The sequence below is a fragment of the Bos grunniens genome, chromosome X (genome assembly GCF_055505025.1).
Source record: "Bos grunniens cultivar Pamir isolate PY7600 chromosome X, Bosgru_T2T1.0, whole genome shotgun sequence".
Taxonomy (NCBI): Eukaryota; Metazoa; Chordata; class Mammalia; order Artiodactyla; family Bovidae; genus Bos; species Bos grunniens.
The window spans coordinates 47,817,981-47,832,591 of NC_141194.1; positions in this window are offsets into that span (position 1 = coordinate 47,817,981).

Below are 14,611 nucleotides of genomic sequence, written 5' to 3' on the forward strand. Positions count from 1 at the left end.
TGGTGCCCATATAAGTGTACCACACAAAGTAGCCCATGTATAAGTGTACTGCACAAAGAAGCCCACGACCAAGTGAGTACCTTGTGATGCACATGTGCAGTGCTATATGTGATCTCAGCTGTTACAAAGTCATTGTTTACAGAACATGGGGCTAGAGGGTGTGAGAATGTGGGGAAAGAGAGCCTGACTGATGCTATCTTGTTAATTTCTCCCCACCTAATAGCTAAAAAAATAATAAAATGAAAGGGGTCCACCTATAGGCACAGATACAGAAAGGTCTACAATATATTTTTAACTGAATAAAGAGCAAATTTTAAAAGAGAATGTATGAGTTCTTTATGTATTACATATATGTATATACATGGGGGGCAAATTTTAAACTGTAATCTATAGGGTGGATTTACAGGAGACTTTCACTTTATATGAAGGAGGAGGATTGAGTTTTAATCCTAGATATTCTACTTACTAAGGCCTAGGACCTTATGCAAATCACTTCATCTCTCTAAGATCAGTTTTCTCATATGTAATAGAGAGCTAAAATTTGTGCATATTTCATAAGGCTGTGTTGAAGATAAAATGGAAATGCATATAAATGCTCAATAAATATCAGCTATTTCTGCTTTGTATTATTCTGATTTTTAATAATTTCATGCATTGTTGCTGACATCAGAGAAAATGGTGAAGAAAAAAATAGACAACCTACATTCATATAATGGTTTGGTGGCTTTATCAGAGTAGCCAGTAAAGTCAGTAGAAATATAAAATCCTCCCTATGAGGAAGAGTATCTGGTAACCTACAAAAGTGCATACTAGATGGAAAAGCCTTAGATCTATATTCTTAAGGATTATTGGAAACTGAAGTATTTTTACATCATTATCCAAACTCTATCTGTTGTTATTATCACTCTATATGATACAGAGCCTCTTAAATTTAGTATCTTGGTCAGGGTCAAACATAGTGGAACCAGGAATCTAAACCTGTTCTTTGTGCCTCCAAGTTTGTGCTGTTTCATATCATATGACACTGTCCAGATTAGTTCAAGTGGAGAGCAAGTAAACTTTCCCTGGTGTATCCCCTTAGTCCCTTGCACAGCCATCAACTTTCACACACCAAGACTATTTCTTTGCTTTAGGGACTAGAAGGTGGAAGTAGAACTCCCTATGTTCTGTTTTGGGACATTTCTCAACTGAGCCAAGCATGTGTCCTACTAGGTCATGGGCTTTCACTGACCACAGAAGTTGAGAACTCTTGAGCAAATCAGTTTATTCTGTCTCACTGGTTTGAAAGCAAAGCAGAAATAGCAAAAGCTGACAAAGCTCAGCTGGAGCACGGATGTTGAAATGGACAAAAATAACATGCCCTCATGAACATGATCAACAGAAATGTTCTAAACAATTATTTTCCAATGCTTATACTTAATATTTTATCCCTAATCTTAGAGGTAGTAGGTACTCTTCCTTTTTCTTTCCTCTGCTTTTCCAGGTGCCTCATTGTGTTCCCCTCACCCTTTTATCCTTATGGTCAAATTTGTTACTGAGGTTCTGTGTAGCTCACTGTTGGACTCTTAACAGTTTCTCCTCATGGACATAGCTATTTCAAATTTATCTTTAAATCTACAAGAAAAAACTTTTTACTATCTTTTCTCAGTCTGCAAAGCTCCTCACCAATTTCTCCTCCTCATCTGGCTTTTATTATTCAAGTCCTTAAATATAAATTTAATTATTGCACATATTCGAGCAGAAGGCAGGTGTTAGACACTCAGTCATGTCGACTCTTTGCAACCCCATGGACTATAGTCTGCCAAGCTCCTAGGTCCATAGAATTCGCCAGGCAAGAATACTAGAGTGGGTTGCCATTCCCTTTTCCAGGGTATTTTCCCAACCCAGGGATTGAACCAGGATCTCTTTGTCTCCTACATTGACAGGTAGATTCTAAATTTTATTATGTGCTAGAATGTGAACTCCCTGAGGCAGGGATACTGTGTATTATATTTACTGATGTCATAAGTTCCTAAAATAGAAACACTCAGGGTTAATAAATATTTGTTGAGTGAGTAAATGTATGAATATTCTAAGATCTTGTTCATTCTCTTCTTGGTTCAAACATGAATCAAACCTGTATCTAAAGCATTTATTGTTGTTTAGTCACTAAGTCCGGAGAAGGCAATGGCACCTCAGTCCGGTACTCTTGCCTGGAAAATCCCATGGATGGAGGAGCCTGGTAGGCTGTAGTCCATGGGGTCGCTAAGAGTCAGACACGACTGAGCGACTTCCGTTTCACTTTTCACTTTCATGCATTGGAGAAGGAAATGGCAACCCACTCCAGTGTTCTTGCCTGGAGAATCCCAGGGTCGGGGGAGCCTGGTGGGCTTCTGTCTATGGGGTCACACAGAGTAGGACACGACTGAGGCAACTTAGCAGCAGCAGCAGTCACTAAGTCATGTCTGACTCTTTTGTGATCCCATGTATTGTAGCCTGCCAGATTCCTCTGTTCATGGGATTTCCCAGGCAAGAATACTGGAGTGGCTTGGCATTTCCTTCCTGAGTTGATCTTTCTGACCCAGGAACTGAAACTGGGTCTCTTGCATCTCCTGCATTGGCAAGTGGATTCTTTAGCACTGAGCCACCAGGGAAGCCCACAGAGGCTATATATTCTAAGGAATAAGACTCTATATTTTTCTCAAAAACTATTCACTGCTGGATTTTGTTCTCCTGTCCATGTATTCATTCAGTTCTTGAGTACCTACCATGTGCCTGAACCTAAGCTGGTGACAGAATTACAAAAGTGAGTAAAAAGTATTCATATTTTCAGGAAACAGAGAATATAAAATAAGACATAGACACAAAGACCAACTAGAGGTCTAGTTCAGTTCAGTTGCTCAGTCGTGTCAAACTCTTTGTGACCCCATGAATTGCAGCACACCAGGCTTCTCTGTCCACCACCAAATCCCAGGACTTGCTCAAACTCATGTCCATCAAATCAGTGATGACATCTAACCATCTCATCCTCCATCATCCCCTTCTTCTCCTGCCTTCAGTCTTTCCTAGCATCAGGGTCTTTTCAAATGAGTCAGTTCTTCACATCAGGTAGCCAAAATATTGGAGCTTCAGCTTCAGTATGAATCCTTCCAATGAATATTCAGGACTGATTTCTTTTAGGATTGACTGGTTTGATCTCCTTGCAGTCCAAGGGACTCTCAAGAGTCTTCTCCAACACCACAGTTCAAAAAATCAATTCTTTGGTGCTCAGCTTTATTTATGGTCCAACTCTTACATCTGTACATGACTACTGGAAAAACCACAGCTTTGACTATATGGACTTTTTTCAACAAAGTAATGTCTCTGATTTTTAATATACTGTCTAGGTTTGTCATAGCTTTTCTTCCATGCAGCAAGTGTATTTTAATTTCATGGCTGCAGTCACCATCTGCAGTGATTTTGGAGCCCAAGAAAATAAAGTCTGTCACTGTTTCCATTGTTTACCCATCTATTTGCCATGAAGTGATGGGACTGGATATCAAGATCTTAGTTTTCTGAATGTTTGGTTTTAATGCAGCTTTTTCACTCTCCTCTTTCAATTTCATCAAGTGGCTCTTTAGTTCCTCTTCACTCTCTGACAAAAGGATGGTGTTATCTGCATATCTGAGGTTATTGCTATTTCTCTCGGCAATCTTGATTCCATCTTATGCTTCATTGGACCCACATTTTGCATAATGTACTCGTATATAAGTTAAATAAGCAGGGTGACAATATACAGCCTTGACGTAATCCTTTCCCAATTTGTAACCAGTCCGTTGCTCCACGTCCGGTTGTAACTGTTGCTTCTTGACCTGCATACAGATTTCTCAGGAGGCAGGTAAGGTGTTCTGGTATTTCCATGTCATGAAGAATTTTCCACAGTTTGTTGTGATCTACACAGTCAAAGACTTTAGCGTAAAGAAGTAGATGTTTTTCCGGAATTCACTTGCTTTTCCTATGTGACAACGGATGTTGGTAATTTGAGCTCTGGTTCTTCTACTTTTTCTAAATTCAGCTTGAACATCTGGAAATTCTCAGTTCATGTAATGTTGAAACCTACCTTGGAGAATATTGAGCATTATTTTGCTAGCATGTGAGATGAGTGGAATAGTGAGGTAGTCTGTACATTCTTTGGCTTTGCCTTTCTTTGGAATTGCAGTGAAAACTGACCTTTTCCAGTCCTGTGGCCACTGCTGAGTTTTCCAAATTTTCTGGCATAATGAGTGCAGCACTTTTACACCATCATCTTTTAGGATTTGAAATAGCCCAACTGGAATCCCATCACCTCTACTAGCTTTGTTTGTAATAATGCTTCCTAAGGCCCACTTGACTTTGCACTCCAGGATGTTTGGCTTTAGGTGAGTGATCACACCATGGTAGTTATCTGGGTCATTAAGATCTTTTTTGTATAGTTCTTCTGTGTACTGCCACCTTTTCTTAATATATTCTGCTTCTGTTAGGTCCATAGTGTTTCTCTCCTTTATTGTGCACATTTTTGCCTGAAATGTTCCCTTGGCATCTCTAATTTTCTTGAATATATCGCTAGTCTTTCCCATTTTATTTTTTTCCTCTGTTTCCTTGCATTGATCACTTAGGAAGGCTTTCTTAACACTCCTTGCTATTCTTTGGAACTCTGCATTCAGATGGATTTATCTTTCGTTTTCTCGTTTGCCTTTTGCTTTTCTTTTCTCAGCTATTTGTAAGCCCTCCTCAAACAACCATTTTACCTTTTTGCATTTTGTTTTCTCGTTTTTGATCAAAACCTCCTGTAAAATGTTTTGAACCTCCATCCATAGTTCTTCAAGCACTCTATCAGATATAATCCCTTGAATTTTTTTGTCACTTCCAGTGTATAATCATAAGGGATTTAACTTAGATTGTACCTGTATGATCTAGTGGTTTTCCCTACTTTCTTCAATTTAAGTCTCAATTTGGTAATAAGGAGTTCATGATCTGAGTCATAGTTAGCTCCTGGTCTTTTTCTTTTTTTGCTGACTGTATAGAGCTTCTCCATCTTTTGCTGCAAAGAATATAATAAATCTGATTTCAGTATTGACCATCTGGCTATATTCATGTGTAGAGTCGTCTCTTGTCTTGTTGGAAGGGGTTTTTTGCTATGACCAGTGCATTCACTTGACAAAACTCTGCCATCTTTTGACCTGCATCATTTTGTACTCCAAGGCCAAGCTTTCCTGTTACTCTAGATATCTCTTGACTTCCTACTTCTGCATGCCAGTCCCCTGTGATGAAAAAGACATGTTTATTTTTTGGTGTTAGTTCTAGAAGGGTTTGTAGGTCCTCATACAATTGTTCAAGTTCAGTTTCTTCAGCATTAGTGATTGGGGCATAGACTTGGATAACTGCAATACTGAATAGTTTTCCTTGGAAACGTACAGAGATCATCCTGTCATTTTTGAGACTGCACCCAAGTACTGCATTTCAGGCTCTTTTGTTGACTATGAGGGCCACTCCATTTCTTCTAAGGGATGGAAATGGGTAAATTTAATTTAGATGACCATTATGTCTACTACTGTGGGCAAGAATCCCTTATAAGAAATGGAGTACCCCTCATAGTCAAAAGAAGAGTCTGAAATGCAGTACTTGATTGTAGTCTCAAAAATGACAGGGTGATCTATGTTCATTTTCAAGGAAAACCATTCAATATCAAAGCAATTCAAATCTATGTCCCAACCACTAATGCTGAAGTTGGAGAAGGGAATGGAAAACCACTTCAGTATTCTTGCCTTGAGAACCTCATGCATAGTATGAAGAGACTATATATATATATATATATATATATATATATATATATATTTGACATTGAAAGATGAACTCCCCAGGTCAGTAGGTGCCCAACATGCTACTGGAGAAGAATGGAGAATTAATTCCAGAAAGAATTAAGGGATGGAGCCAAAGGGAGAACAATGCCCAATTGTGGATGTGACTGACGATGTATGTAAAATCTGATGCTGTAAAGAAAAATATTGCATAGGAACACGGAATATAAGGTCCACGAATCGAGGTAAATTGGAAGTCTTCAAACAAGAGATGTCAAGAGTGAACACTGACTTTTTAAAAATCAGTGAACTAAAATGGACTAGACTTTTAGGCTGCATGCATACTAGCACCATGTTATATATACTCAGACTAGTCTGAGAGCGGAAAAGTGGAGAGATCACTTTTAATTCTGTCCATTAATATCACCTTTAAATCCAGTATAGGATATGTTTTGTATGGCAGCTTAAACCAACTAAATATTAACAGAAAAATGGATTAAAGATCTAAACGTAAGACCAGAAACTATAAAACTCCTAGAGGAGAACATAGGCAAAACACTCTCTGACATACATCACAGCAGGATCCTCTATGACCCACCTCCCAGAATATTGGAAATAAAAGCAAAATAAAAAATTGGGACCTAATTAACCTTAAAAGCTTCTGCACATCAAAGGAAACTATTAGCAAGGTGAAAAGGCAGCCTTCAGAATGGGAGAAAATAATAGCAAATGAAGCGACTGACAAACAACTAATCTCAAAAATATACAAGCAACTCCCACAGCTCAACTCCAGAAAAATAAATGACCCAATCAAAAAATGGGCCAAAGAACTAAATAGACATTTCTCCAAAGAAGACATACAGACGGCTAACAAACACATGAAAAGATGCTCAACATCACTCTTTATCAGAGAAATGCAAATCAAGACCACTATGAGGTACCATTTCACACCAGTCAGAATGGCTGCGATCCAAAAGTCTACAAATAATAAATGCTGGAGAGGGTGTGGAGAAAAGGGAACCCTCTTACACTGTTGGTGGGAATGCAAACTAGTACAGCCACTATGGAGAACAGTGTGGAGATTCCTTAAAAAACTGGAAATAGAACTGCCTTATGATCCAGCAATCCCACTGCTGGGCATACACACTGAGGAAACCAGAAGGGAAAGAGACACGTGTACCCCAATGTTCATCACAGCACTGTTTATAATAGCCAGGACATGGAAGCAACCTAGATGCCCATCAGCAGATGAATGGATAAGAAAGCAGTGGTACATATACACAATGGAGTATTACTCAGCCATTAAAAAGAATACATTTGAATCAGTTCTCATGAGGTGGATGAAACTGGAGCCTATTATACAGAGTGAAGTAAGCCAGAAGGAAAAACACCAATACAGTATACTAATGCAGATATATGGAATTTAGAAAGAGGATAACAATAACCCTGTGTACGAGACAGCAAAAGAGACACTGATGTACAGAACAGTCTTATGGAGTTTGTGGGAGAGGGAGAGGGTGGGAAGATTTGGGAGAATGGCATTGAAACATGTAAAATATCATGTATGAAACGAGATGCCAGTCCAGGTTCAATGCATGATACTGGATGCTTGGGGCTAGTGCACTGGGACGACCCAGAGGGATGGTATGGGGAGGGAGGAGGGAGGAGGGTTCAGGATGGGGAACACATGTATACCTGTGGTGGATTCATTTTCATATTTGGCAAAACTAATACAATTATGTAAAGTTTAAAAATAAAGTAAAATTTAAAAAAAAAGAAAAAAAAAGAAAAAAAGGTAGGTGCCATTAGCATAAATTTCCATGACTAACTAAAATGTCCCCTTCCCTTAATACTCCTCCCAGACTTTTCTTCTCTATAATATAAAATCCCAGTTCTATTTACCTTGTTTCATAGGTCATTATCTCATGACCTCAGCACTTTCTTAAGGTTATTATCAGAATTTCTTCTTAGGGACTATTCCAGTAACTATGATAGTCAACCTCATGACTGAGAAGTTGGGAAATTAAAGGATTCTCATTGGTGCTGCCCGAGATGGAGAAATGCCCTTGATGACCTAATAGTGAAATTAGTCTTGCATTCTCATAGATCATCAAGCAACTGGGATGATGTAGCAACAAGGTGGGGTTGAGAGACAGATGTAGCAAGTGAAAGAAACTACAAAGATAGAATTAAACAGAGTCACCAGAATGCATGGAGTTCAAGAGGTCACCATCCTCACTTGCACTTCCTTGATTGGCTTTTTCACTGTCACCTAAAGGAAAAGTGCTTATATTAAATTTATTATTATGTTACTTTGTAAAGCAGTTCCTGGCTGGTACTACTGAAGATGATTTACAAACAGATCTAAAAGCCCAGCTACCTGTGGCAAAGCTGGGTCAATGGAACTATATACCACTGCTGCATCACATAAGTGTCCAACAGTAGTACCATAGTACTACAACAGCAGATGCTGCTTTATTCAATATACATGGACCACCTAGCTCAAACACAGCTGTTGCCCATCTTGACTTTCAAAGCTGTTACAAGGAAATAGAGCTTTACAGTTAATCATACTTCTATTTGTTTGTCTCCCTTTAATTTTTATTATCTCTCAAAATGACAGTTACATCAATATATAACTGAGATATGAAAAAGACATTGTCAATAGCAATTATTTTCCCAAAAACTTGATAAATATTTTATATCTTTCAGGTATTAGGAAGAAGTATTTGTGTATACTTCTCATACTATTTGGGGACACATAGCCATGTTGCTGTGGTTGAAAACGCTTCAAGGGTTAAATTGGTTCTAATTACTCAGGGTAAATTCCAAACTTTATAGATTCAGAAAGTTACTCTTATCAACTTTGATGAATGATATAAAATTAATCAAATACATAAAGCAGAGTTTTTCAGTGTGGTTATATCTCAGAATCACCCGGGGGGGGGGGGGCGGTTAAAATACCAGTGCCCAGATATTACCTCGGAGAAGGCAATGGCAACCCACTCCAGTACTCTTGCCTGGAAAATCCCATCGATGGAGGAGCCTGGTAGGCTGCAGTCCATTGGGGTCTTTAAGAGTCGGACACGACAGAGCGACCTCAGTTTCACTTTTCAGTTTCATGCACTGGAGAAGGAAATGGCAACCCACTCCAGTGTCCTTGCTTTTCGAGTCCCAGGGACGGGGGAGCCTGGTGGGCTGCTGTCTATGGGGTCGCACAGAGTCAGAGACGACTGAAGTGACTTAGCAGCAGCAGCAGGAGCAGCAATTACCTCAGAGAAGTTAAATTGGAGTCTTTTGACATGGGTCTCAGACACCAGTAGTTTGTAAACTTCCCAGCTGATTCCAATATGCCTCCAAGTTTGAGAACCATTGCATTAGAGAGTGGAGAAGGCAATGGCACCCCACTCCAGTACTCTTGCCTGGAAAATCCCATGGACGGAGGAGCCTGGTAGGCTGCAGTCCATGGGGTCGCTAAGAGTCTGACACGACTGAGCGACTTCACTTTCACTTTTCACTTTTATGCATTGGAGAAGAAAATGGCAACCCACTCCAGTGTTCTTGCCTGGAGAATCCCAGGGACGGGGGAGCCTGGTGGGCTGCTGTCTATGGGGTCACACAGAGTCGGACATGATTGAAGTGACCTAGCAGTAGCAGCAGCAGCATTAGAAAGACCACTGTGTAAATCCGAATGTCATTTGAGTTACTGTGATGACAGTAAGATACAACCAGGGATTATAATTTCTTCTTTCTTCCCCCTTTTTGGTATGGACATTAATAAATACTACCCTGAGAAATCAAGCTAAGTACTATCCTTCATGGGCATGTGATCAAAGTGTAGAATCAGGATCTCACCAGTTGTGGGATGAATTTTATAATTTGGGAAAGTACATACATAAAATAAAGGGTAAGGTGAGATCCTGGAATTAGATAACAGATAACACATATCCTTCTATATCAGCAAGCCTTAGAACTACTATTACATAATACTATCCTATATGTAAAGGGTACAACCATATCAATTCTTTGGTAAGTTTCCTACTCTATACTTTCCTATTGTAATTTATTTGTTTAATGTAAACCAATGTGAATTAAAATTTTATTTTAGCAAGCTCATTTCCTTTTCAATTTGTTGGAATACATATGCCATAAAACAAGCAATAACTGCACTTACCATGATAAGATAAAAATAATTAGAACAGGAAACTTCTTGGAGTATTTAGATTGAGTCTTCACAGCAGTGTGAAAGAAATACATTTTTTTTTTTAATAAATGAGTATTGAATGATAGAAAAACGAAAGGAAGTAAAATGGCTAAAAGCATTTCAATCACAGAAACAAAGGCAGAATCCTTGCCCAGTATGCAGATATATTCCACAATGAAATAGCCTCTTGCCTTATTTCAAGCACTTTCTCCAGGCACATTTCTCAATTCTAAGTGGAATGATCCAGACTGAGCATCCGATTTTATTGGATGTTTAGGCAATTATTGTCACAAGACCTTATGGTCCTGTCCAAGCACTATGAGATGGTTCTCTGCTCAACATAGAGCTTGTTTGATGGCTTATTCATTTAGGCACTCAAAATACTTATTGAGAGCCTACTGTGTTCTAGGTCCTGGGGAGAGTGGAGAAAACAAGATAAAGTCCCTGCTCTTAGAGCATACAGTGTAGTGAGGAGGGCTAAACAAGAAACATGTAAGCAAATAGAATGGCTGTCCTTTTAACTATCATCAAAGCTTGTATAGAGGGAACATATTTCAAAATAATAATAATTATTATAAAAAAAAACATTTATGACAAATCTACAACTAACATCATACTCAATGGTGAAAAACTAAAAATCTTTCCTCTAAAATCAGGAACAAGACAAGAAGGCTCTCTTGCCACTTCCATTTAACATAGTATTAGAAGTCCTAACCATAGCAATCAGACATGAAAAAGAAGTAAAATGTATCCAAATTGGAAGGGAAGAAGTTAAACTGTCACTTTGAATATGACATGATACTATATATAGAAATCCCTAAAATCTCCACCAAAAATTATAGGAACTAATAATAAATAAATTCTGTAAAGTTGTAGGTTGCAATATTAATATGCAGAAATATATTGCTTTTGTATATGTTAGCAATGAAATATTGGAAAGTGAAAGCAAAAAATCCGGTTTAAAACTGCATCATAAATAATAAAATACTTAGGAATAAACTTATCCAAGTGAAAGAACACTATAAAAAAGAAAACACTGACGAAGGAAATCAAAGATGATACAAATAAATGGAAAGATATCACACATTCTAGGGCTGAAAGATTTAATATTGTTAACATGGACATATTACCCAAAGCAATATACAGATTTAATGCAATCTTTATCTAAATACCCATGATATTTTTCATGGAACTAGAACCAATATTCCCAATATTAATATATAATCACACAAAAAACACAATATGCTAAAGCACTAAAGAAAAATAAAAGATAAAATCTGGCAATATCATGTTCCCAGATTTCAGAGTATGGCACAAATCCTCACTAATCAAAACAGCATGGCATTGACACAAAAATAGACACATAGATCAATGGAAAAGATTAGAGAGTCCAGAAATAAAGCCATGCATCATGGTCAATTAATCTATGACAAAAGAGGCAAGAATATACAATAGAGAAAATACAGTTTCTTCAGTAAGTGTTACTGGAAAAACTGGACAGCTAAATGAAAAAGAATGACATTAGGACATTCTTTAACACCGTACACAAAAATAAACTCAAAATTGATTAAAAGCCTAAATGTAAGACTAGAAACCATAAAAATCTAAAAGAGATCAGAAACAGAAGAGCCCTTGACATAAATTATAAAATGATTTTTTGAATCTGTGACCTAAAGCAAAGATATATAATCAAAATTAAACAAATGGGGCATAATTAAACCTAAAATCTTTAACACAGCAAAGGAAACCATTGACAAAAAGATAACCTACTGAATGAAACAAAATATTTGCAAATGATATATTCAATATCCAAAATATATAAACAATCTATAACATTCAATATCATAAAGCAAACAGCCCAATTAAAAATGGGCAGAAGACCTGATAAACATTTTTCCAAAGAAGACACTCAATTGGCTAAGAGCCATATTAAAATATGCTCAACATCACTAACCATTACAGAAATGAAAATCAAAACCAGAATGAGATGCGATCTTACAGCTATCAGGCTATCATCAAAAAGTATACAAATAATAAATATTGGTAAGGATAGGGATAAAAAGAAATGCTTATATGCTGTTAGTGATAATGTGAATTGGTGCATTTACTTCATAAAACCATATGGAAGTTTCTTTTAAAAAGCTTAAAATAGAAATACCATATTATCCAGCAATTCCACTCCTGGGTATACATCAGGGGAAAAAAAAACCAAAACATTAATTCAGAAAGATACAATGTTTATAGCAGCATTATTTACAATGGTGAAGATACAGAAGTAATCTAAACATTGAGATGAATGAGCAAAGAAAATTATATATATATATATGTGTGTGTGTGTGTGTGTATAAAACCCGGTCATATGTATTATCCAGTCATATGTGTGATTAGTGTGACTCCCCTAATGGACTAGGCTCCAAGAAGGCTGAGGTTCTGCCTTGCTTACCACTATATCCCCAGGTCTTGATACAGAGTAAGCAGTCAATAAAAATTTGTTAAATGAAAAGACTCATAGCAATAGAAAAGAAAGTGGTGGTTAACAGCTTTTAATCAGTGAGCTTTACTACTTTGTTCATCCTACTCTGTTTTTAATCAATATTTCCATCTTTTAATATTATTTGTTAAAATCGTGCTCACAAAAATAGTTCTAATTGCCCCAGGAAACCCTGGAATTATACAACTCATTTGCTATAAATAAGATCAAACTACATAGATTTGTTAATTATTTAGAAAATTGCCATACTTCATGGTATTTAAAGTTTCTATTCTAGAAAATAATAAGATGTTTGGAAGAATGTTGGGAAACTAAAAATTAAACTTTGTTATCAGTTCCCCTCTGACTTTGATGTAGTCTGTATCTTTTCTGTGTGGCCTGAATTTCTTTCTAGATATTAAATCTTGAGAGCCCCAAGAATAGTATGAAAAGGCAAAAATATATGACACTGAAATATGAAGCCCCCAGATGAATAGGTGTCCGACATGCTACCGGGGAAGAGCAGAAAATGAGTTACACAAGGAATGAAGAAGCTGAGTCAAAGTGGAAACAGCATCCAGTTGTGGGTGTGTCTGGTGGTAAGACTAAAGTCCGATGCTATAAAGAAAAATACTGCATAGGAACCTGGAATATTAGGTCCCTGAATCAAGGTAAATTGGAAGTATTCAAACAGGAGATGACAAGAGTGAACATTTTAGGAATCAGTGAACTAAAATAGAAGGGAATGGGCAAATTTAATTTAGGTGGTCAATATATTTACTACTGTGGCCAAGAATCCCTTAGAAGAAATGGAGTAGCTCTCATAATCAACAAGAGTTTGAAATGCAGTACCTGGGTGCAATCTCAAAAATGACAGAATGATTTCAGCTTGTTTCCAAGACAAACATAAACATCACACTAATCCAAGTCTTTGCCACTAATGCTGAAGAAGATGAAGCTGAACAGTTTTTTGAATACCTACAAGACCTTCCAGAACTAACACCCCCCCCCCAAAAAAAAACAATGTGTCCTTTTCATCACAGGGAACTGAAATGCAAAAGTAGGAAGTCAAGAGATACATGGAGTAACAGGCAAGTTTGGCCTTGGAGTACAAAATGAAGCAGGGCAAAGGCTAACAGAGTTTGGCCAAGATAATTCACTGGTCATAGCAAAAACCCTCTTCCAACAACACAAGAGATGACTCTACACTTGGACATCACCAGATGGTCAATACATAAATCAGATTGATTATATTCTTTACAGCTGAAGATGGAGAAGCTCTATCCAGTTAGCAAAAACAAGGCTGGGAGCTGACTGTGGCTCATATCATGAGCTTCGTGTTGCAAAGTCCAGACTTAAATTGAAGACAGTAGGGAAAACCACTAAGCCATTCAGGTATAACCTAAATCAAATCCCTTGTGATTATACAGTGGAAGTGACAAATAAAGGGATTAGATATGATAGTGTGCCTAAAGAACTATGGACTAACATTGTACAGGATGTGGTGACCAAAACCATCCCCAAGAAAACTAAATGCAAGAAGGGAAAATGGTTGTCTGAGGGGGCCTTACAAATAGCTGAGAAAAGAAGAGAAGCAAAAGGCAAATGAGAAAAGGAAAGATATATCCATCTGAATGCAGAGTTCCAAAGAATAGCAAGGAGAGACAAGAAAGCCTTCCTAGGTGATCAATGGAAAGAAATAGAGGAAAACAATAGAATGGGCAAGCCTAATGTTCTCTTCAAGAAAGTGAGAGATACCAAGGAAACACTTCATGTAAAGATGGGCACAATAAAAGATAGAAAAATTAAGGGTATAACAGAAGCAGAAGATATTAAAAAGAGGTGGCAAGAATACACAAAAAAACTATACAAAAAAATTCTCAGTGACCCAGATAACCTCAGTGGTGTGATCACTCACCTAGAGCCAGACATACTGGAGTGTGAATTCAAATGGGCCTTAGGAAGCATTACTATGAACAAAGCTAGTAGAGGTGATGGAATTCCAGCTGAGTTATTTATAACCCTTATAGATGATACTGTTAAAGTGCTGCACTAAATATGCCAGCAAATTTGGAAAATTCAGCAGTGGCCACAGGACTGGAAAAGGTCAGTTTTCATTCCAATCCCAAAGAAGGGCAATGA